Source organism: Euprymna scolopes, chromosome 2 (assembly GCF_053919585.1).
Source record: "Euprymna scolopes isolate OS-2025 chromosome 2, ASM5391958v1, whole genome shotgun sequence".
In the NCBI taxonomy this organism is placed as follows: Eukaryota; Metazoa; Mollusca; class Cephalopoda; order Sepiida; family Sepiolidae; genus Euprymna; species Euprymna scolopes.
In genome coordinates this window covers 78,710,835-78,736,476 of record NC_136483.1, presented here as the reverse complement: position 1 = coordinate 78,736,476, position 25,642 = coordinate 78,710,835, and the positions used below count along the sequence as shown (strand labels likewise).

At 33.8% G+C, this 25,642-nt stretch overlaps 1 protein-coding gene across 2 annotated transcripts in view; it reads left to right on the top strand.

Moving 5' to 3' along the window:
* Nucleotides 1–12,281: 12,281 nt before the first annotated feature.
* The window catches only part of LOC145292841 (endonuclease/exonuclease/phosphatase family domain-containing protein 1-like), a 230,395-nt gene continuing 217,034 nt past the window's right edge, over nt 12,282–25,642 (top strand). The window contains exon 1 of one of the 2 annotated variants that reach the window (XM_080138899.1): nt 12,282–12,637. The gene's annotated coding sequence lies outside the window, so the exon portion shown is untranslated. The remainder of the gene's footprint in view (nt 12,638–25,642) is intronic. The other variant, XM_080138891.1, reaches the window with a different exon arrangement.

Below are 25,642 nucleotides of genomic sequence, written 5' to 3'. Positions count from 1 at the left end.
CGAATATTATTTTTACATAGTTTTGGTTGCTGTAACCTCCAACCTTCTCCAGGTGTATCTTATCAAACTTGGCAATCTTTCTCTCGAACTTGGGAATACGCATGGAATTTCACATGGAATCTTTTATATTATAGATTAACGAATCATACTAGAATTGTCCACAAAGGCATGTGATGTAGTAGATAAAGTACTTAGTAAAATTCAATTGTAAGTTACACTCTTTTGAAAGTTGAAATTTTAATTCTTAACGTAAACGACAGACTTATTGTGAATTATTTAAAACATCTACAAAGCCATAACTGATGGAACGATCGCTTGCTATCCCTAAATAAAGAGTTATGTTTGAAATTTTGTGCAGATTCCAAAGTTCGATAGAAAGATTACCTCCTCTACATGAATATTCTCAACTACCGAACAAGCAGCAAAATCCCACACCTTCACTGCAGAGATCCCCAGATACCGGAGAACCTTTTCCTTTAGTAGTTTCTTCCCTTGAACTGCTAGACTTTAGAGTTTTCTCCCTCTTTCCTGCTTCCCCGATTATACCTAACATGCAGAAGTTTAAGTTTAATATCAATAGCTATCTCACTGCTCAACTCCCTACTTATAATGTCCATGTAAGCATGGACTCTAATTCACAGTAGCCCTTGTGTGTCTGTGGTAAGGTGCCTTGTTTGGGGTGAATATGAGTAAAAAATAGTACTTACGCAAATTATGAACTATGTATTTTTTTAGATAGTATTTTCAAGTTAAATTCAAGTTTTACAATATGTTTTGTCTATTAAATTGTTAGGTGAAAATGCAGATTAGTTACATAACGCCCTCCCCATCCTTATGTTAAGAATGGATTTCTAAATAATAATGTTATTATTTCAGCACTGTCATTATTCTGCATAAGTACTAAAAAAATCAACTTTTTTCAAATATGATTTACATAGTCAGAAAAAAACCCCGCATGTGAAACTAAGCTGTCGTCAGACAGTCAATAAAAAAAAAAAAAAAAAAAAAAAACACATTTCCCTAAATATATTTTTCCCCTAGGAAATTTTTTTAGTGGCAAAAGTATAAAATGAAACAAATTTTCCATTTTTTTTTTTTTTACTTTGAGAAATTTTTTAATAATTAAAAACACTCGTCCTTTCTTTTGGTCGTTGATGTTTGAAAGGATACCAGTTATCGGCAAACAGTCAATTAAGTATAATTATTGAGTCAGTTTAAGGTTAGGTTAAGTATAGCGTAAGGTTATGGTTAAAAAATAATAATTGTTCTCTGTACATGCTCCCATTCTTACGGAAACACAAAGTCTGCATCTTTTATTCGTGCTCCCCCACAAATACTTATCTTTTTCGCTTAACTGTGTTTGCATTGTTTTACTTCTTTTTTTTTTTCTGCTAGTATTGGAATTAATTTTACCCTGGAAAAAAGTTCAATTCTCGCACGTGAGAATGCGGTAACAAATCGAAGATAAGCTCTGAAACAGAATTTGGCGATATTTGGTTTGCAAGAAGGAACACAGCAAGTGAGTGCAATATTAAAGCAATTTTACTGAATTGCCTGAAGATAGTGGTTTCATTCCTAACCAAAGCCGGCCAGAGGCTTACTTGGCCAAAACGTGGTGAAACGACGACAACAGCCATGGAAGGCAGTAATTGCAGTGAATGCAGTCAGGAGATTCAGGGTTCCTATCCGTCGCAGTTACCACCTGACGAAGGCCAGAGGAATAGTTGGCCAAAATGTCATGAAACAACTAATAAAAGATGATGATAATAGTCCGCAATAAATAAAATTAACAATTTTTCTGTGTGAACAAATGGATGATACAAGAAATAGTTAATTGTACAGAAAAGAAGATTTGAGAAAAACGTGCTTCCTGAGAACTTATGTGAGGTGGAAAGCTCGAATAAAAGCTTGCACGTGTGCGTCCGTCAATTCTGGTTCTTTTTGTGTTGGGCTTGGTTGTAATCCAAACAGGAATTCGGAGATAAATGATGGCTAACTTGTAACTACCGTCTTGGGTTTGTCACAAATGGTCTTCAGTTCAAGTCGTTAATGGTAGAAAGGGGACTGAGTTACTGTGACTGCCGTCTTGGGCTTGTGTCATCGAGCTTCAGCCGTATCCTGATGCTGGATCAAACACAAAAAAAAAAAAAAAAGAAAAGAAAGGGGGGAAGCAAAAAAGAGCCAAGGCATATTCATGCTAGGGTTTTTATAAGCTACTTCACGTGATCCCTAAAGTAGCAAGGACCGGAAATCCTGCGAACCTAAAAGGACAAAGTAATGACTCATCAATGAGGAGGAGGAGGAAAGGGGACATAAATTCTAATACTAGATTGTTTGTTTTTTTTTTGTTTTTTTCTTGGCAGAATTCAATTACTCATTCAGAAGGTTATTTATAACCTGTATTAATATGATAAAATTAATTTTAGGTTTGATCATTTTACGTTTGGTGTTGTCTTTAATTGTCATATGCCAGAATTTTTTTTTGTAGCTTCTGATTCGAAAAACGCTTCATTTGTTTTCTGTCTGGTTTCGGAATTCTACTTCAGAAAGTATTGGTTTAGTTAGATTAAAATGTTGTTGAAACAAAGGTAAGCACAAAAGGAGTGACTTACAGTCGTCAATATGTATAGGTTGAACTGAGACTGAGTATCTATGTCCAGTTCGGTAAACAGTGAGTAAAAGAGGAAAGAAAAAAGTCTTATCCTCAAATCTCATGATCTCACAAGAATCGAGATGAGGTCATGTATATTCACGAGATTTAAAATCTCCATGATTCTTTTCTTCCAAAAGTACTAACCTCAAAACTAGATTCTCTTAAAGGAAGATATCTTTGTCATTCCTTCAAGGTTTTTTTTTTTTTTTTTAAATTTTTTATAGATATTATGAATAATGATTATTTTAAATTTAAAAACTTGTATTTTTTATAAAATATATCATTTCTTGAATAAATGTTGATAATTTCACTAAAATTGAATTGTTGGTGATAAACATATTTCTTGCTCCCACTCTTCCCTATTTAGAGTGAGCCCACAAAACTTCTAGCAGGCACTGCTTGAATTGATCCTGTTATTAATTCCCATGATGATTCAAATATCAGAATAAGTATATAAGTCAGAAATATATGTTAAAAACAAAGTTTTGCATCTGAAACAGAACCGTTATCGACCAAAAAAGTCACTCATACATGAAACCCGATAATATGTGTTTGTGTATATTATAGGATACTGTGAAAGGTAATGGACATGTTAAACAATGTATGAGTTCATTCAATTTGATTCAATAAATTTGGCAATAAAACAAGCATGCTTCAGTTGCGATGTAGGTAAAGTATGGTGGAGGGGCGGATTTATACAAAAGAGTATACAATGACTCAGGACCAGTTTCATCTTGAATTACTGCTTCAGTGACTCATTTACTACATCTCTTAGAAGTCCATTCCAAGATTAAAAGACGTTTCAATTATACCAGTCATCATAGGAGCAACTGGGCTTATGAAAAAAAACTTTAAAAAGTACATAGCAAGCATACCCGGTGAACCAAGTGCAAGTGAAATACAAACGATTGCACTGAAAGGGACGGCTAGACTCCTGAAAAGATCTCTTGGTTGGACTCACTAAAATAGGGGTAATTGTCAGACATCTGGTTGGATGTCCTATCCCCTAGAAGAAAAAGTTTAAGAAAAATGAAAAAAAAAAAGAGATTTAAGGAACGTGATTTAGAAAAGTGTCTCTCCTCTGGTTCATTTCCAAATACGTCGTGAAACACTTTTTGGTAATGTTTTTGAATTTTTGAAATCAGGATTGATAATTTGAATTATTTGGATTATCCCCCCTCCCTCTTTCTATATATATGTGTGTCTGTGTGTGTGTGTGTTCCAAACTTCTGGCCTTGATGGAAGGGAGACTAAAACTTGCCTCTATGGTTTCAAATGATCTGAAATAACAGCAAGGGGAGACTTGATTCCAAATATATTACTCATATGTTATATATCCCCACATTTGGAAATAGGGTACGATTATGAATATCTCCAGTATCAAATAATCCCTATAAACTGTGAAATTTACTTTATATATGAAAACCAAAGAACCATAGCAGCAAGTTTTAGTCTCCCCTCCATTAAGGCCAGAGGTTTGGGGGAAATATCAGATATTTTGTAATTCATATGCAAAACTAGGAAAACAAATGACTATAATTGAAATATTGGTAAAGGTTCAGTATCTTTCCACCCACAAAATAAAATCCTTTAAAATTACCACTATTATAGGTTTACAAGGGTGCCAAAACGAAAATAATGAGTAGTTTCCAAGATATGAATAAATTATAGTTTTAAAAAGTGGGGCATTACTTTTCTATATTAACTTAACATAAAATGAATACCCACTTTATAGCTACCTTTTTGGGGGCGGGGGGGGGGGGCGTCTGTTTTTTTTTAAATTTTTTGTAGGGGTGGTGTTTATTTGGTTATTGTGACCTGGTATACCAACACAAAACCTATCTTAAAGAACTTCTTTTTTTATAGATTTTCGGGTGTGCTGAAAACGAATATCGCGTTTAAATTTTCTGCAAATAAGTATTTTTCCGGGTATTAAGCAATGTAATTCTTTATGTTATAAGTGATGGACATTGTTGTATACACAAGTGCGCTCATATTTTTGCTTAATACCCGGAAAAATACTTATTTGCGGAAAATCACTGGGAATTAAATTTGGCAGGAAAATGGTGAAATACCTATTTTCACCCTCTTTTGCAAGAAACCGTTCTACTAAGAAGTCATGGACAGAGAACTGTCCTTGCCTTGTGGGTAGTTAGTAAAAAGGGATGTCATCAAAGAACAGCATCAGGAAAGTTGGTATTTTTTTAAATTAAAGCCGCAGACACACTTGTTTGCAAGCAATTCCTTTGTAATGTGATTTTCTATGAATATCATTAATCTTTGTGTTTCTTTCTCCTTACACTTGAATTTCAGCTTATCTTTCAACACTAATCCAATAATACAAGCTGATGTAGACAATGTCCGGAATAATTCTGAAGTGCACTTTTTGGCACTACCAGTCCAAGAACGAGCAATTTCTGACGCAATTCTCACCTTTTAAATGTTTTTATTATTGCTTCAGCCACTATCAAATTGTGACATTCTACAGTATCATTTCTGAATGGAGTTTTTTTTTCAACTGTATTTCATTTTTTTTTTACTGTTTTTTTTTCACCACAAACAATGCATAGTACCACTTGAATGTAAAGATCTACTATTTGAGACAAAATTTGCATGGATACTATGTAGGGAGTTGAGAAACAAGATGTTTGTTCACATTACACCTGAACTTCTCCATGTAAATATAATCAGTTCGAAGGAAGAAACTATTTGAGTAGAAAACTTTCTGGAATTTAGGAATCTCTATGGTGTAGGAGTGAGATTTTGCTGCTTGTTGGGTTAGTCGAATTAGTGTCTTATCCAGTGCATGGTATATATGTTCAGAGATTACAGTTAAGATACGGGCTTGACTAAATCCATACTGTTGCATTTTTCAATATTCAACTTTTCATGCATCCGGAAGTAGACTTCATTAAAAAATTGTGATTTAACAATTGCATGGGAGTTCCAAAATATAATATCTACAAATAATTCCTTCACTCCTTTTTAGATTTAATCAGCCTAGCGGCAGAGTACATAGTGAATGCATCAATTAGATGTAGAATACAGTATTTCATGCTACTTCGAATCCAAACACACTGTTATTAAATCTTTTTCTAATAGCTTTTAGTGGTGAAAGTGAAAGAATATGTTATCATTTTAGATGTAACTTTGTGTTTGGCGCCAATTCCCTCTTCTCTTCATCTAGTATGATAAAGGGAAGCTATCTTTTTCTTTTTTTTTTTTTTTCTCTGCTTAAGTGAAACCAACCAAGCCAGTGGTAACATGATAACTGACAAGATGAGAAGTGATAATTTTTGTTTCTCCAAAGAATTCACAGAGTTACAAAATGAAATGTTTTCTTAACTCAGAACATCTCAGGACTAAATTATTTTACATACACACTGCAATGAAGACACACGAACACATACAAAGAACCTAGTATTCAGATAAACAATAATATACACATTTATTTATTTCAACACGAGTCTTGTTGTTTATTTTTATATTGTATAACATGCGTTTGTATGTTATTTAACATAAAAAAATCCTCTTTAATTCATCCAAATAATAAACAGAGATAGTAACCATTAAGAACATCCTTAACCCATAACAAGCCAATCTTACTATTGGTCGAAGAATAGGTTTATAAAAATCTCAGATAAACTGAACAAGAATCACAAAAACTCCAAATCAGATCCAGTAACTCCTTAACGTGTCTGTAATTAAAAATATCAATTTCTCTTTTAATGCGTGAGTAAATAGTGTCTAAAATCTATATATTATTCCTTAATTGGAATTCATTTTTGAGATGAGCATTATATATATTAATTTTATTAATTTATTTTTATTTTTTATTTTATTTTTATTTTTTACCACCTGACGAAGGCCAGAGGAATAGTTGGCCGAAACGTTGTGAATAAACAAACCAATAAAAGATGAAAAACAACAACTAATAAAGATGAGACTAATAGTCCGAAATAAAAATAAATTAATAAAAGTAATAGTGTCTACAATCGTTCGGCTTTCCTATTTTGCTCCAATTGAGAGCATTTTTTTAATGCCATACAATGTAATACTACATTTGGTGGTTTTTCACCCCTCCCCCCCCCCGCCAAAACCATTAGTTAATTCTTGTTCTTCACTAAATACTCGTTAACCTGTGTAATGTTTACATGTAGACACCCGGACCCAACACATTGTAGCAGAGTACATCGCAAGGAACATGGGACAAGTAATAACTCAACTCCTTTTTTTTTTGTAATAATGACATTTGTTTCCGGGTACTTTCGTGAATAAAACATTATTGTGCTCCTTCTCTCTGACATCTGTCCTCTTGAACATTATCCACATCTCTAATGTGATCGTCTCTAATGTAATCTCTCATTTTTATAGTCTTCTTTTTCCTTACCATGATGTCATTTCGCACACGACTCAGTATTCAAATACAGCCACCATACATGCATCCATGCTCTGTTACATTTGGTTAACATCATTTCATTTTTATCAGAGCATTTAATTTCAAAGATAAGTCATGTCGTTTTTTAAGTAGAAGTCTGGTAGTGATTTGATGTTTTTATTATCACTCCGTCGAGCCATGTAACCTTTGTTCGTCTTGATGGTATTTTCATAGGTTTTATAAAGGCTTGAAGTACTTACATATAGATAACTAATGCAACTGGGAACAGTATAGAGCCATATATGGATCAAATACTAATGCAGCCGTGACTCTCAATGATGTTGCAACTAGTCTACGCAGAGTAAAACTCTGAGATAATACAAGCCATTTGATGCTTATTAAATTTTCGTATCTATTTCTGAATAAATCAGTTTGAATTCTCTTGAATGAATCAGTTTGAATTCTTCCTCTCATGACACAACTTTCGGTACATATAGCTCTAGTTCTACTATGTAACTTTAAACTGTAAACAATTTGCCTTTCTTCCTCTGTTTACTTAACACTGTAAAATGAGCAAAGTTTCTTTCCAAGAACTACCAGTCTGTGGAACAATATACCCCGATCGTTTTCAGGCTCAATGCTAGCAAATGTGGTTAAATAATCAAATGTTAACTATTCTACACTTGCCCTGACGGATTTTTAAGTATGCTGCACTTCCAATGAACAATTTTCGAGGTTAAATTCGACACACTGCTGTAAAAATTCACAACTCCAAATTCGACACATTGCCATCAAAACTAGATACTCCAAACCTCGAGACACTGCTGTTGAAACTTTCTACTCCAACGTCCACATTCAACATCAGGTGAGTCTATGAAAAACCAGGTTAAAATACATTCTTATGAGACTGATGATATCGCAAACATATAAAGAGAAGAAATAACTTTTTTTCTTTCCTTCATTATTTTTTGTCTACACCAAACAGTATAGGCTGCATAAAACATGCTTGTACCATGTTTCTGAATTTTTGAGATGAGGATTGCTTATTCATACCATTTGGATTCATCAGACTACTGTTCTCATCTTGAGTGTCATTTTCACAACAATTTGGTCGATGTAACCTACGACCTTCTTCAGGTGTCTCTTGTCGAACTCAGGAATGTTTCCGTCAAACTCGGAAATTTGGACAGAATTTTGAACGGAACCCTTTACTTACTTCACAGGGGTAGCATGCTCTCGTTCTGTCAGTCATGACTGGATAGAGGTCCTAAGTAATTTGCAATTGTATTTTTCAGTCACCCACACTGAGAATTGAACCTTCAACCTTCAAAAGAATATCACTTTACAATTGATTTTTCCAAGTACACTACACCACGGGTCCTTGGCTGATGGAATAAAAGTATGTTAACCCTGTGAAGTAAATAAAGGGCTCCATTCGAAATTCCGTCCAGATTCCCAAGTTCAACAGAAACATTCTCGAGTTCAACAAGATACACCTGAAGAAGGTTGCAGGTTACATCAACCGAAATGTTGTAAAAAGATGAAAACAGTAGTCCGATGAATCCAAATAATATGAATTACTAGATTATATTAGCTACTCTCTTTCTTTCTCTTCATTTCTTCTTATCTAGATTGAGTAGAAATGAAAGACAATCAAATCAATAGCTTTGTGCAACATCTGATCTCAAATAAGGAAATACTTTATTTCACATAAAGCTGTGACTTCCATAATTTTCAACCAATGAAAATAATTCCCTCTCGTTTGAAACAATAAACTTAATGAGCATGTGTGAAATGCCAATTTCTAATGGAAGCCATGACTAACTCAACAAACAAAAACAGGAAAGAGAGTTCAATAGACTCAGAAACAAGACAGAATGTTATACAACATTATGCTCCCCTCCCCTGCTCTTCAAGGCCAGGAGAAACATAAATATTCAACCCACACACACAGAAGTTTATACATATTCACATACTGACCAAGACTGCATTGCACATGCACACAATGTTTCATGAACTTACACACGCATCTTCACACTGACAGAGAACTTGAATGCCTACTAGACACTGTCCTCGAGTGTCTAAGGTCTCTCTGTACAGGGGTTTGTCAGAACAACCTGGCATGAGGATACTTTTTTCCATAGAAGTAAACCCTGAGCAAATATTCAAAATCACATAGTATTCGCTGCCCAAATAAGATCTCCCCACTATGGCTAACCTATATTAGCTTTTACGAGGAATGGAACATTCGAATATCTATGTATCTCATATAGAGTTCAAGTGTTAGCCCCAGGTTGTGGGCCCCTTGATTTCTGAGAACTTCGACTGAAGTAAAATAAAAAAAAAACCCAGAAAACAAACATATAGACATACACACTTCTAACACACGTGTCTTCTTCCACAATACGAATGTACAAATATGCTTTTGTTTGTTAATAACGTTTTCCTCTTATATATTCACTACATTTTTTTGGTGAATTTAGCACTTGCTAAATGGTGACCCATTCTCAATCATTCATAACATTCCCATTCTTATCCATAGCATGGAATGTCCATTTTTTTTTTCTCATTCATCATTTATAGCATTTTTACTTGCTAGCGTGAGTTTTTGTAGATTACAAAAACACGACCATTATCTTTTTTTTTTTTTTTGCTCATATTCACCACAAACAAGGTTACTACGACTATGACACAAGGGGTTGCTGTGAATTAGAGATCATACCTACAGGGAGACTCTAAGTAGGAAGATGAGCAGCAAGATGTCTACTCACATTAAACTTTTGCATTTAGTATAGTCGGGGAATCAGGAAACAGGAAGGGGATTCCTGAGTCTAGCAATTCAAGGGAAGAAACTAGCAGAGTAGAATGCTCTCCAGCACTGGGGGACCTCTACAGTGAACTAACATGCAAATGTTTAATGTGAATAGACATCTTGCTGCTCAACTCTCTACCTAGAGTGTCCTCTAGACATGTTATCTGTGCCTTTGCTGTAGAGTAGAAATGAGAGACAATCAAATTAATAGCTCTGTGCTGCATCTGATTCTAAATAAAGAAAAACGATATCCATATAATTATAAAACTCTGTGGACCGTCCGACCGCCCTTGCTTGCATCTGGCTATCAAAAACATTGGTTTCATGAAAACCAGCTTGTATTTAATAAAATTCACACTCCTTTCCACAGTCCAACCATATTGAGTACAAATAAACTTCAGTCTTTGCTTAACTTGTAGACATAGTTTTAATCATGAAATTATGTTTTGTTAGGTTTTGGTTTTGGTTTCGATTCTAGCTGATGACACTTAAATCACATTTTTTTTTTACTTTTGAAATCATGACTATATATTGGGTACAACATAATATGAAATAATTGACTCTATAATAATAAATACGAAATCTGTGGAAATTAAAATATCATATTTAAGCATATTTTACGACTAGGCAACGCCGGGTACCATTGCTAGTTTTACATAAAGCTGTGACTTCTACAATTTTCAACTAATAAAAATAATTCCCCCTCGTTTGAAACAATAAACTTAATGAGCATGTGTGAAAGTTAGTTGGGGAGTATTTAGGTTGAGGGGGCACGAATGCTACAAATTCATTAGAGCACATTCCATTAAGGTACTCGTAAAACAAGCAAAGAGACGCAACATTTTTGGTGATGGGAAAGGTGTTCAAGCTTGTTTGACAGTGTGGAACTTATTAGATTGGAAATTCTTTTCTAGACCCTGTCCAACAGAGAGAGACTAGTAGTTGGTGCACTAGCCTATATATCGCAGCAACATTTCATGCATGGATGCATGTTAGCTTTGTATGATATTATCAGGGGTGAGTGTTTTTCTAGCTTCTAGTGGGGATAGAGAGAGCTTATCTATATTCTATCTAATCCACAATACAAAACTTGCAATTAATTCATTTCTCACCTAACGCACAGCTAGTTTAAAAAGTCGGATGCTTTCCATGGAAAAGTGGTTAGCACAGCTATTGTACAAGTTTCATGCGTTTGAGGTCTATTGCTGGAGGAGGGGCACTATATTGCCACACTTTCACAAATGTCATTGAGGGAAAGGTATGCATTTATCCTTCCTCTCCATAGTTATGGATAAACTAGACTTTTAAACATTTGTAGGGTAACTAATCTAGGCGAAGGAGAATGCCAATATAACAGTTTCGGATAGATAGGTTGCTGTCATGTGGAACACATTGTGCTGCTGAAGTAATTACTTATCGCCTAGGTGCCCCTGCCATGGAATATAGATGGGTCGAATCATAGCTATTTTTATAACCTTCTAAAGTGCCCTTTTTGGGGAGCTGTATTTCCCCTTTCCAACGTTAAACTGACTTAAGGTCTAACTTTGCTGCAATGGGAAGAAGATAAATACTCCTGAAGTCATCACTTATCCTGTGGAGAGAGTACGTCGTGTCTTTTTTTTTTTTTTTTTTTTTTTTTTTTTCACAAAGCAAGTTCATTTATGGAAGCTTGTCCTTATTTAATCGTCCCTCCCCCCTCCCCCAGTAAAGTTATTCAATAGATCTGTGTTAGAAATCCAACTCCTCCAAAACGGGAATTCTGAATTGGGACAAAAATTTAAATTACCTCAGTCTAGAAAGATTTCTTCTTCTGACCGTGAGGAGAACAGATACTACAGCTTTATCGGAGCAAGGACCGACGATACCGTTTTTTAATTAATGTGTTCCTAACTGAGTGTACGTCTCACTTTCCCGAAGCTTGTTCCAGAGGCATTTCCGCACTTTCCAAATACAACATGGTTAGATATGAAGTCCGTTTAATATAGGAGAGGGTGAAAATCCAGCTTTCTTGAATTAGCACTTGGGATGGTTATAAAAACAGCTGTGAATGGACGTCGACAGCATTCTCCGGCAAGAGCGCGGAAGGCTACTGGCAATAAACCAAATCCACCACCTGAAGGAGGAGGTAATCCCTAGTGTTAGAATGTTTCAAGGTTTACTCTTGTAGCAGATTCAATTTAGCTGAATAAGTACTACACGGGAAGGATTGCTCAAATGCACTATACTCCAATAAAGCGTATACTAAATGCATTATTAGACCCGAAAAGAAAGAAAATGTTCAACTACAACTATTAATACTAGAGATACTACTACTACTACTACTAATAATAATAATAATAATAACAACAACAACAACAACAATACTACTAATAAAAGAAGACAAAGAAAAAAGAAACACGAAAAAGAGGAAAGCCTATTTACGTGTGTGTATAAGAGAAAGAGAGAGAGAGAGAGAGAGAGAGAGAGAGAGTCGTAGGCGGTGAGTTTTAAGGTTGAGCGAGAAAAAGGAGAAGTGTCTTTCTTTCTATCTGTCTTTCATCAATACAACTAAACACGAATAACAGTCAGTCAGTTCAGCCGCCTGGATCGGTACATATTTTATATACACGCATATGTGTATGCTGAGCGGCTTCAAAACGAAGGGGATTTTAAACAAACTTTTACTTATTACTAATACATTCGGATCATATTTCGTTATACGCTAATTTTTTCTCCTGAAACATTTTTTCTTACATTGGATCTTGTTTTCCCCTAATTCGATCCTTTCTCTCGTTATGCCGAGAAAAGAAAAAAGGTAAGATATTTTCTATTTAGCTTAAAATTTTAATAATTCTGTTTAATAATTTCTGATATACTAGATAGATGTCGTCTTTTTACTCCCTTTTTTTTTATGTAGGTGTGCTTTTGCTTTACTGCTTTAGTACTATATTACGTCTAGTATATACTGAAAGTTCGATTTCGAATGTTTTTATTTTATTCATTATTGGAAATTGATTAATTTTGTTTATTTAATATTAATTTTTTATTTTTTTATTTTATTTTTTTACACTGACTCTAAAATGAGAGTCAGATCCATCTGAGTATTATAATAATTTATTTAAGGAGTTTTATTTCCTTAGAGAGTACAATCATTAGACTTGAATATTTGAAAACGAGTATTTTTCGTTCGTAAAACCCCTGATGGTTATTTTATTTATTTATTTTTTGCAGAATTTTTTTTCATCTACCTGCTTTATTTATTTTTAATAAACTAAAATACAAAATACTACTTCTCTGCTGGATCTATTAAATCAATTAATTCGATCCTCTCCCCAATTAATACAATACTGACATAAAAGGTCTTTATTTCGTAATTATTTATCTATATCTCCTCCGTCTGCCTCGAAAAAAAAAAAGGGTATTTTTTCCTTTTTTTTTTTTTTTAATCCGTTGTCCTTGTCGGGCACCTGGCTTTTTATTTGACGAAAATAAATGGGGCTCGAAAAGGTATGTATTTTTAACTGAACTTTTTCCTTGTAAGCAGTTTGATTGGTAGAGCAATTAGTATACAACCTGGTGATGAAGACAGTTGTTATTTAACATTATCTTAATGGTATTTTATCAATTATTATCTAGAGTTCATATAAGATGACGCGTAATTTTTTCCTTGTCAACGATAACATAACGCTTTACGATCAGGTGTTTTATTTATTTATTTATTCATTTATTTATACTACGGAATACCACTTGTGTATAAATTAAGAAATTAGTGCATATGAAAAACAATTTAAAACATGAAAGTTTGAACTGTGCAATATTATTTTGAGTTGCGTTTTTCTCTAATTATTAAAAAAACCCAAAAACAAATGCAAAACAAAGGCAAACATTTAATTGATTTAATGAAATGTGTAGTTTCGTTTATTGTGAAACTCAACTATTTTATTTTATTTATTTATTTTTATTATTGCCGGTCAGTCATCATTCTTATTCTTCTAAGTCTATTGCATAAAAAGACGTTCTAATAGTCAAAACCAGTAATCTACCATTTAAAAAATGTACATTCAAATGTTTGTTTGTCATTTATGAAAATGATGATGATGATAATAATAATAATAGAGAAATAAAACGGACAGACACTTGTTATATCAGTTTTGTTATTCCGTAGAAATTGAGATTCCCCCCTTCCTCTAATGTGATTTTTCTCGTGCTCCAAGCCGCGAATTTCAAGGCGTGAGTAACTTCCAACTACTTCGTAACGACGAGTTCCTCTATTTTTAAATCATTGATTTCGTCTCAGTTGGCTAATAATAAAAACTCGTGATGACCACTGAAAAAAATTATTTAAAATTTTTAAACCATTGTTTTTATTTTAATTTTTGTTTAGCTTGTAATGGAAAAAACAAATTTCTCAATTAATTCATTCTCTCTCTCTCTCTCTCTTATATATATATATATATATATATATATATATATATATATATATATATATATATATATATCCGTTCCTTTCAAAACTTTTAAGATTAATATGTAAGATCCGCTAAAAAAAATCCAAATGTCTACCCCTCCTCTCCTTAAATATGATTTAATAGAATATAATTCTACAATTGCTCTTTTCAACAAAATTGTTGACCCCCCCCCCTATCTCTTCCTAATGATACCGAAGACGTTGGGTTTGGGTATCTTAGACTTTTTTTTTTTATAATGACTTCCTTGACCTTCGGATTAAGACCAGTGGTCTGTCCTCTATCAAAAGAGAAGTCTTCCTAGATCGAGACAATTTTTGTTAATTATCAATCACTCCTGTTTCCAATTGGGTGGTTTTGTTAGGGCTAGAAATCGTTCTCATGGCACTAGAAAACCCCCATAAAACCACACAAAAACATCAGATTAGTTGGCGACTACAATAATAATAATAATAATAATCTAATTTTCATTATGTGCACAAGTGCACAAATCCAGATTGCCACCCTTTAAGGGGGGGTATAGGGTACCTACATTAAAACAAAAAACAAGGTGCTTGTGCATTTTAACGTCACTGAATGTCATTTTTTTGTGCATTTTAACGTCATTGAATGTCATTTTAAACCTGGTGTGTTCCCTTTTTAACTCTTCCTTTGCGCGGACGGAACTCTCTCGAAAATGACAAAAAAGATTTTTTTTAAATGAGGATGCTAAAATGCACAAGTCAAAAGAAGGCAGACCCTTTTCGCCATTCTCTTTATTTTCTTTAAACTTAATTATTTAACTTTGGAATTAGTTATAAAATTGTTTTTGTTAAGATAGTTCTGATACGGCACGTCATTTATTCTGTCTTCGGTTAGTGAAGGAGAGATCCTTCTAGAATGAGGGAGTTTTAATTTTTGTCTCGATCCAGAGTGCTTCATTTGGAGGAGCTGGGTCTTCTCCATATTAAAAACCGACCCTGTGTCTAACTCTGCCTCCGCGGGGAGGCAGGTAAATAAAGGAATGACGTGGTTAAAATAAGACGTAAATTTAAAAAAAAAAAAAAAAAAATTTGTAAATGTCATTTTACAGTAAGTGTCCAGTTTGAGATTTTACGAAATATTAAAAAAAAAAAAAAAAAAAAAAAAAAAAATCTATCGATTATTTTACAAGCAATCTCCCCACTTCGATTTATTTTATAATTTGATTAAATTTTTTTATTTTATTTATTTATTTATTTTAAACATGCACGTAAGACATTTTTTAAATTAACTTTACCTACCCAGCAGCGTTGTGCTCAGTAGTCTTTACTTTCATTTTCGTTTTTTCTTCTTTTTTCTTTCAAGGGGATTTTCAGATTTAAATGTAGTTATGTCATATGTATTGAACCAAATTGTTATAAAAACTAACACTATTTTAAAAAAGGGCATGCTATTTTAATCTCTATGAAATTATAAGATAAAGATGCCCTCTTATACTTTCAATCTTATATAAATAAAACAAGTGTGTGTGTGTGTGTGTGTGTGTGTGTGTCTGACACCATACATCTGTGAATATTTAACCGATAAACTCTTTAAATATCACTGAAATTAACAGGAAATAGTAATCATACACCAAGGATGCTTTATAACAGGAGTATCCAAACTACGGTCTGCGAGTCAGATTCGGCCCACCAAAGTCTTTAATCCAGCCCACAGAGCTCTTATGGAAAACTTTAAAATATTTATAAGATAGACTCACAATGGAGTCATGACTTATAGAAAATGTGGCTTGGTAGAATAACTAATTTATCAATTTTTGGGACTAACGTTGCGTGTGTTGCAACTTTAAAGTCGACAGTAGGAGTGCATCTGTGGGACCATTGAAGATAAATTTAATGGATCGCTGATTAATAGGTAGGTTTCACCAATCCACATTCTTACATAAAAAATAAAAGTGAAATCCAGAAAATAACGACACTCAACAGAACCGGAGTAAGGCGACTGCAGGCACAAGGGTACTCCATCATTGCTTACAAATACATGTGTGCATGTCCTGAGAAAGATGAATCATAGTTTTTTGGGCCCTTGGTTCGACATGCAAGGGTCTCAACATGTACTTCTTCAAGTGAGACATATACCTAGTTGGATCTAGCGTGCTACTAATAGCAGTCGGTGCAATCATCTGTCCCAGTAAGGTCAGTTGCAGTCCAATATCCATTTTAATGGTAGATCTGATACCAAGGAGTACGAGAGGGAGGAATTCTTATCTCGTTGTTAGGATTGGGATATGCCTTTAAAGAAGCCTTCAGTTGACGATGGAAGTGTTTAACCAAGCCATTCAAGGGCGGGTGATTAAAGTGTGGTCTGTATAAAGTTCAGCAAAAAAAATAGAAATCAAACTGTTTACCTCTGTCTCTGGTAATAATTTCCAGCACACCAAATCTTGATATCTACTGTAAAACTAGTGTTTTGGCGAAAATCTTGGCAGAGACGTCAGTGATAGGTAAGGCTTTGGGCTATTTGGAGAATCTGTTGACATAAGTGAGCAGATATGTAAAGTTCTTTGAAGGTGATAATGGACCCATTATGTCGATGTGAACATGTATAAAACGAGCCTCAGGAATACAGAAATTTGCTAGTGAGCTCTGAATATGTTGAGTGACTTTGGATTTCTGGTAAGGGATACAACTCCGTGACCAGTCTCGTATGTCCTTGTTAATGTGAAACATGATGTCACCAATTTCTATGTCGCTCAAACGCCTCGGTGCAATAAATTGTATAATTTCGAAAAAACTGCTCATCTGTGTTGGAGAGGTAAATATGGACGTTTGTGTCCAGTCCAATTGTCGCACCAAATAAAATCGCTTGAGAAGGGCAAGGGAACTTGTTGAAACTGGCAGATTGTCATAAGTTTAAGTTTTCATCGCTCTCCTGTTCCTTAGCGATCTGATGGATATTCATATCATGAACAGGTTGTATGGTGTTGACATGCATACGCGATAGTATGTCAGTAGCCATATTTTCGGTGCCTTTGATATATTTAATGTCCGAAGTAAATTGTGAGATGTAATCCAAGTGATGAGCTTCTCTGGGCGAATGTTTGCTGGGCTTAGCGAATAAGTCATGTGACAGTGGTTTGTGATTGGTAAAAGTAGTGAAATTTGAACCTTCCAACATAAATCAGAAATGTTTTACCGCGGAATAAGCAGCGAGCGATTCCCTTCCAAAAGTACTGTATTTTCTGTCAGCATTTTGAAGTCTTCTAGAAAAGAAGGATAATGGTTGCCATAAACCATCAATGAATTGTAACACTTCTCCGATACCCACATTGGAAGCATCTACGAATAACGCAAGTGATGTGTCTGTTTCTGGAAAAACCAACAATGTAGCGTTCGCTAAGGTCCTTTTTAAAACTGAGAAAGAGTGCAGTTCATATTCGCTTGAAGTAATCTCTTCCTTCTTTTTTTTTTTCTATTCTGAAGATCAGTTAAGGGCTGTGCTAATTCGGCACAATGAGGTAAGAATCGTCTGTAAAAGTTAATTAAATCCAGAAATTCCCATAGTTTATGAAGATGAATGGAAACAGGGTAATCGACAAAAGATTGAACCTTTTCAGGAAGGGGACAAATGCCTTCCTTGTCAATAATATAACCATGAAAAGATAATGATGAAACACAGAACTCACATTTGTTAAGCTTGATGATCATACCATATTCCGATAGTCTGTGAAATAATTTGTTGAGGTGTTGAATATGTTCCTCTGTGGATGTGCTTGCCACTAAGAAGTCATCAAGGTACGTGTAAACAAAAAGCAATCCATGTGTAACTGCGTCTATGAACTGTTGAAAAGCCTGGACGGCATTTCTCAATCCGAAATGTATTATTCTAATGAATTCAAAAAGTCCAAACGGAGTAATGATGGCAGTCTTAGGGATGTCTTTGGGGTCGACAAAGATTTGATTGTACACGCGCACGAGGTCAATTTTGGAGAAAATTGAAAATTTTCCATTGAGCGAATTGGAAAAATCGTGCAAGTGAAGTATCGGATAGTTATCTAGAACTGTTTGGCTGTTAAGTGCCCTATAATCTCCATAAATCTCCATAAGGACGTCAGTCACCCAATGTCTTCTTGCGGACGATGTGGAGCAGTGACTACCGGTTGCTTTGAGATGGAGGAATGATGCCTAGGTCCAGCATGTGTTTAGCTGCCCTTAAACAGTTGGGTTGGAGTCTGTGCGGGCACACGCTTATGGGTGGACCTTGAGTCCATATATAATGCGTGTTTGTGTAATATTTGAAAAACATTGAATATTCTAGTGTATATGTCTTTAGCATCTTTTAATATGACTGGGTTTATTTTTGCCGAATTGCTGATTCTGCCTTGTACTGATAATCCAGTATTGTTATCCAATGTTCTCCTGTGTTTGATGTCGACGAGTATGCCAAAACGGTGTAGAAAATCTGCCCCTAGTATTGGGAATGGGAGCTTCGCCAAGATAAATATCTACTGAAATGTGCGTTTCAGACCGTGGTTTAATGTCATTGCTTTGTGACTGTAGGTTGGAATGAGAGTGATTCGCGGCTTGTAAAAGAAACTGTGTCTGTGTTTGTTGTTCCTTTATCAGCTTGCTTGGCATAACACTCACTTCTGCTCCTGTATCAATGAGAAAATGTATGCCTGAATTGTTGTCAGTGACATAGAAAGTGTGACACGTACAAAATCAGCCAGGTGTGTCAGTTATATTTACTACCTGGCCATGCTGTCTCCCATAGATTTAGATATTTGTGTAAATGCACAGGGTTTCGGCATCTCGCAGCTCTTTTTGCATAATGTCAATAATAATAGCATAATTGTGTATCATCACTGTTGTCTTAACAAGGGTATCTGTTTCGACTCTCGGTGTTGGCAATGAAAGCTGTCCTGTTGAGGACAGTATGGCCTATGCTGCCTTATGGTTAGATTCCGCATCTGGTTGCTTAACTTTTTTAAGCATCTCTCTGGCGTTCGTGTTGTCTTTGTCGACTTTGGGTGTGGTATGAGAAATGGTCTGGATTGCAGTTTGGTTTACTGGGGAGACTGACGCTGTGACCTCCATAATTTTGTCAGCATGGTCAGCCAAACCTTCGACCAGTGTCGTCTTCCGAGTGGACCCGAGTATCATTTGGACTCCAGACAGCAGTCTATTGACAAATAGTTGCTTCAAAATGTCCGGTTGAAATGGGTTCTCACCTACTAATTGCTTTATTCTTCTCACCCAGCTCCTCTTTAGTGAGGACTTTGCAGAGGCGTTTTTGTTGTGAATCCGATGTTCGTTTAATCAATTCTGCCTTAAAAGTATGGTTTGTAACTGATCCAGGTGGGGCCATGATTAAGTCAAGCACTTCAGCTAGTACCTTGTGTGATAGTGAAGCCATGATGTGGTTGAGTTTGGTAAGCTTTCTGTGGATCCTTTGATTATAACATTGGGCTTCTACATGTGCGAACCAAAGTGCTGGTTTGTCAGCCCAAAAGGCGGGACTTTTACTCATGCAAGCATAGTTGAATTTGATGACAGTGTTGTTCTCCATTATTTGTCACATGGGTGTTCTAGTCCACCACTGTCATCTGGTGATTCCTCGATCACTCTCCATATGCCACAGGAGTTATAATTTTTTGAATTAATAAAATGTTCACTGCCGTTATTTTATTAGTGACATTATTTGAAATGAGCGATCCGTACTCTGTATTCCGTCTGAGGTGTCATCAGTTTCTGAATTTATGTGAGGCTCACCAATTATAGGATAGACTCATAGCGGAGTTACCACTTATAGGAAATGTGGTTCGGTAGAATAAACAATTTATAATTGGGATTTATCAAATTTTAGGAACAAAGTTGCATGCATCACAACCTTATTGAAGTCAGAGTAGGAGTGTACCTGCAGGATCATTAAAGGTAAATTTAACGGGATCGCTGATTAATAGAAAGGTTTCACCAATCCACATCCTTATATAAAAAATAAAAATGAAATCCAGAAATTAAGAACACGAAATCCCTGTATTAACATGAAATAAACATTTATTTACGTGTTAGGAATATTAGTTTAAATTGTTCCAACATAAGTGTTTTCTTTTGTTGAATGTTCATAATGAAAGATGAGTAAGTAATTAAGTAAGTGAGGATTTTTTTAGGTTAGCACAACATATTCTTATTACTTGTGCGCATTCGCAAATTCAAAGATAGCTTGAAGTTGTTTAATTAAAAAGCTTTCATATCTATCTGTCGATAGCTCAACCGGTAAGGAACGCAGCTGGAGGGCTAACTGTTTTGGTTTTGATTCTAACCGATGGCACACAAGTCATTTTTTTTTTTTTTTTAATTTCTGTAATCAGTACTATATATTAGATAAAATATAATATTCAATAGAGAATTGGCTTTGTAATAATAAATACAAGATCTACATAAAGTGTACTTACGACCGGGCAACCCCGATCGCCACTGCTAGTCTTTTTATATGAGAATTTATTAACAATTTTAAAGCAAGAAACAACTTTCTATTCGACAGTTTATATGCTTCCAAATTCCTTGAAAATTCAAAAGATCACAAAGTAATCGACAGGATTGTCGTTTAATTGTATGAATATTCTCTAACCCTATATCGAGCAAAAGGGAATAAAGTGGGTGACACTGCTGTCTTACTGAACGTAAACAGAACGTTTTCACAAGTAAACAAATGAATAATCAAGAGTTTTGAATAAAAATAATTTCTTTTATTTTAAAAATAAAACGTTTTTTACGAACAACCCCCACCACCAAAAAGCAAAAAACAAACAAACAAAAAAGAACTTTTCACTCGTCATCTTGCTGTTAGTATCCATTAGGCACCGCCAAAACTGGGGGAGGGGGGGCAGGTCAGTACTTTTTGACGGACCGTCTTTTTAAAAATCTACCAAAAATCAGGTAATTATCCGATCAATACGAAATTTTCAGCGATTATTAGAAGAATGAACTTTATAACAGTGTACTTATTTTTCATAAACGATATTTATATATATATATTTTTTTGCTTACAAACCCCCCCTTGTTTTGAAGTGGGAACAAATATGCTTAAAATAATCATCTGAAACTGAACAAAACATATTGTGTTGTTGTAAGGGACAGAATTATAGATTAAAAAAAATAAATAAAAAAAAATTGTTTGCATACCTTATTTTGACGTCTGAATATCAGAACTTCGATTGTGTTTAATTATCCCGCTTTTGTGTTTTGAAGCGTGAAATTCGGTGAATATGTTAAGTAAAATAATTAATTTAAGTTAAGCAAAACAAAAAAAAATTTTTTTTAGTATTTATACGAAAAAAGCCATTTTAAAATTTTTGATAAATAAATTAACAATTTTTTTTTAGCGAGCCGAATAATGCATGACCATTATTAAACAGGGCATGCTTTGAATAATCGATACAAAAAAAAAAAAAAATTCGATAAATATTGTGCCCTTTGTGTTAAAAATAGCATCATTTTTTTCGATCTCGTTTGAAAACGTTTGCCGCCTTTCGACTACGGTGGACCAAACGCGCTGAAATAATTTTTTTTTATTCTGCTTTAAATTGCCCCCCCCCCATTTTGGGGAGCCTGGCCCCCACACACATACACATTAAGAACCAAACTCATACAAATGGTCACCCATCTGGTACTGGCCAGCCTCAGCTTAATAATACATTGAAATTTTCGTCACTGAAAAATAAGTTTTTTTGGCCTGTTTGACCTTCGATAGTTTTCTTCTTATCAAAAGAAAACGTAAACAGAGTCGATCTGAACTCTACGTCGACGCGAAATATCTGGTTACCTATATGAATAAGTGGAATTATTTGAAATTCAGGTACTTATATTATAATATTTTTGCATATTCTCTTAGAAAATCATCCTAAATCTTAGTTAGGCAATAAATAAATTAATTATTTCAAAAACCCTTTTTTTTTTTTAATATTTAAGTACGTTTTTTGTGCAAGACAAAAAATGTCAATTGTTAACTTTTTGGGAAAATTTAACATTTAAAATTGAATTAAAAATAGTAGAAAAAGTTTTACATTATTCTGTTTTCTATATGATAAAATTCAGGGTTTTATCTTTCTGGAAAAAAAAAAGTTACTCAGAAATAATGGATTTTAATAAATGTAATTTAGTTTTAAAAAACAACAACAACTTGATTTTGCGGCCATTTTTGGCGGTGCCTAGTATCCATTATAAAGGAATACGAATTTAGGAAAACTCGTCCCGGGAAAACTCGTCTCCGGAAAACTGGTCCCCTTTCGCTAGGTAGGAAAACTGGTCCCTTATTGAATAAATGTCGATTGAAAACACATTTTATGATCGTTCTTGAAGGAGATATTGTTTTTTAAAATAGACTATAGCCCCCATAATATTTTTAAAAAAATATTTTTACTTGTTTAATGTCTTTTTTTTTTTTTTTTTTTTTTTTTTAATAAAATCGATTTTCTAAGTGTTCGTTTTCTACCTAACTGGTTAAGTTCTTAGTGGTTTCACTTATTTTAAAGCGGTTATTATGTTCATAAACGAGACCGCTTTTTTATATTAATATAAAAAGAATTTATGGGTTTGTATTACTGTACACATAGATTCGAAAAAGTTGTCAAAAAACAAATATATAACAAATAAATGTTATCAAAGGCAAGATAAATTACTTTTCTACCAAACTGGATATAATTTTCGTGTTTTTATTCAATTTAACATGTTTATTCAGCTCGAAAAGCATACAGTGTTTACCGATGTATTTGAAAATTTAAAATGGCGGCCGACTCTCTCTTTAACACGGTAAGTTCGGAAAAAGGTGTAATAAATAATAAACTAGACAAAATACTGTTAGAAATTTGCTCAATATATGTTACCGTGACATAACTTGACATATATTCGGTGTTTTTTTTAATAGTATTTTGTCTAGTTTATTATTTATAACACCTTTTCCCGAACTTACCGTGTTAAAGAGAGAGTCGGCCGCCATTTTGAATTTTCCAATACATCGATAAACACTGTATGCTTTTTGAGCTGAATAAACATGTTAAATTGAATAAAAACACGAAAATTATATCCAGTTTGGTAGAAAAGTAATTTATCTTGCCTTTGATAACATTTATTTGTTATATATTTGTTTTTTGAAAACTTTTTCGAATCTATGTGTACAGTAATACAAACCCCGTTTTTAATTTATTAGTTAATTTTTGCAAAATTTGACAGGACGACAATAAATGTTGATAATTGATAAAATTATAATTTTGAATAACGCATGAGTGCATTTGGTATGAGAGAAAACAAAAACATAACAACAAAAAAACTATCATAATTAAAAAACCAAAACAAAAAGTAACGAAGAATCGAATCGCTCCCTGTCTTTTAATTTTTTGGTTTTGTTTTTAATTATTGTTTTTATGACTCCAAAAAACATCGTTAAAATAAGAACAAAAAAAAAATTTGTAATTAACTTTGTATGAACATAATAAACGCTTTAATATAAGTGAAACCACTAAGAACTTAGCCAGTTAGGTAGAAAACGGACACTTAGAAAATCGATTTTATTTAAAAAAAAACAAAAAAAAACATTAAACAAGTAAAAATATTTTTTAAAAATATTAGGGGGGGGGGGGCTATAGTCTATTTAAAAAAAATAATATCTCCTTCAAGAATGATCATAAAATGTGTTTTCAATCGATATTTATTCAATAAGGGACCAGTTTTCCTACCTAGCGAAAGGGGACCAGTTTTCCCGAGACGAGTTTTCCCGGGACGAGTTTTCCGGGCACCAAGGAATACACGTGTTTAATTTAATTGAAATTTCAATCACGTGCTTAAATTAAATTTTAAATAATGACGTGATTGTACCCGGTTGATTGAATTGTTTTATTAAAATCTGAAATAAAAAATGAAAAGTTCTGTTTATTTGTGAAAAAGTTTTTTTGTTTTTTTTTTAATAAAAGGAATTATTTTATTTAAAACTCTTAACTTACATTACTCATTTGTTTACTTGGGAAAACGTTCTGTATACGTTCGTCGTTAGTGAGGTGAGGTATTCATTCTGGTGGATTCACAATACCATAATTCAACTTAACATTTTTTTTTTTTAATTTTATTGCGTTTTTTATTTTTATTTTAATAAAAATCGATTAATTGCAAATTTTAAACATTGCATAAAGTCATGCAAAGACGAGAAACACACACACACACAATGACACATGAGAAATCGTTGTGTAATTTTTTATTAATAAAGAGATAAACCCAATTCCCATCTTATATAATTTAATATTTTAGAATTTTCTTGAAAATTCATTCACAACATAGAAAGTAACTTTGTGCTTGTTAGGAACTGGTACCCAGAAGATTTCTAATACAATGTCAGCTCCGAGTATCGGCTGATATCTCTAGTCAATCCCGAGATTTGATATAAAAAAATATTGAACGAAGAGTTCGTCAGTTAAAAAAAATTTAGTCTCTGACAAAAAAAAAAAAAAAGTTTAAAAAAATCGTAAACTGCTTCGATCATTTCTAACCCTGACTTTGGATTCTCCGTCAGTACATGAGACTAATTCTAAATCATGTATCAAGTCAGGTTTACCCTCAAAACTATGAAAGGTTTTTTTTTTTTTTTTTTTCTTATTTTAAATTTTTATATGGTGACATTAAAATAATGAAAATCGTCGATTTATTCAGCCACCAGATGATATAGTCTTTGTTAGTTTACGATTTTCGCAACAGCTGAGAGAGCAGACAATTACATGTCAACAAGGTTTGAAAGTAGTTTGAGTAGTAACACCACCGCAACCGGCGCAACCCATTATAATAAAATTGTCTGATCACTTCTCTGATACGCACTATTATTGAATCTTGATGTAATTTTATCAAAATTATAATTGAATTTCAGAGTTGAGTCACGAGTCAAATATTTTTTTTATAGTAGAAAAGTTGTTTGTTTATTTATTTTTGTTTATTACTAGGTCAGGGACGTTACGTTCACATATGTTGTGGGTCAATCCTAAGGAGAAATAAGATGCCGTCATCCAAACAATGATTTTTGCATTTTCTTAATCTGTTACGTACGATTTGTCTGAAGCAGAAACTTTACGTCTGTTTATTGCACTATTGAATGTACTATCTTTTTAATGTTGAATTTAGTTTACGATATTATTTTTGATTAATGTTATCTTTCACTATTATTCTAAGAATGGTATTGGTAGTGTGTGGTATCAGTTCTGTTGTCATGATACCATCCTCCCAGACATTACTTTCTCCTTTTGGAGAGTAATGTAGTATAGGTTAATTTGTCATAACATCCCCTCTGGTATTACATTTTTTTTCTTCTTCTTTTTGAGGAATTTGAGTTAGTGTAGTATTTGTTCTGTTGCCATG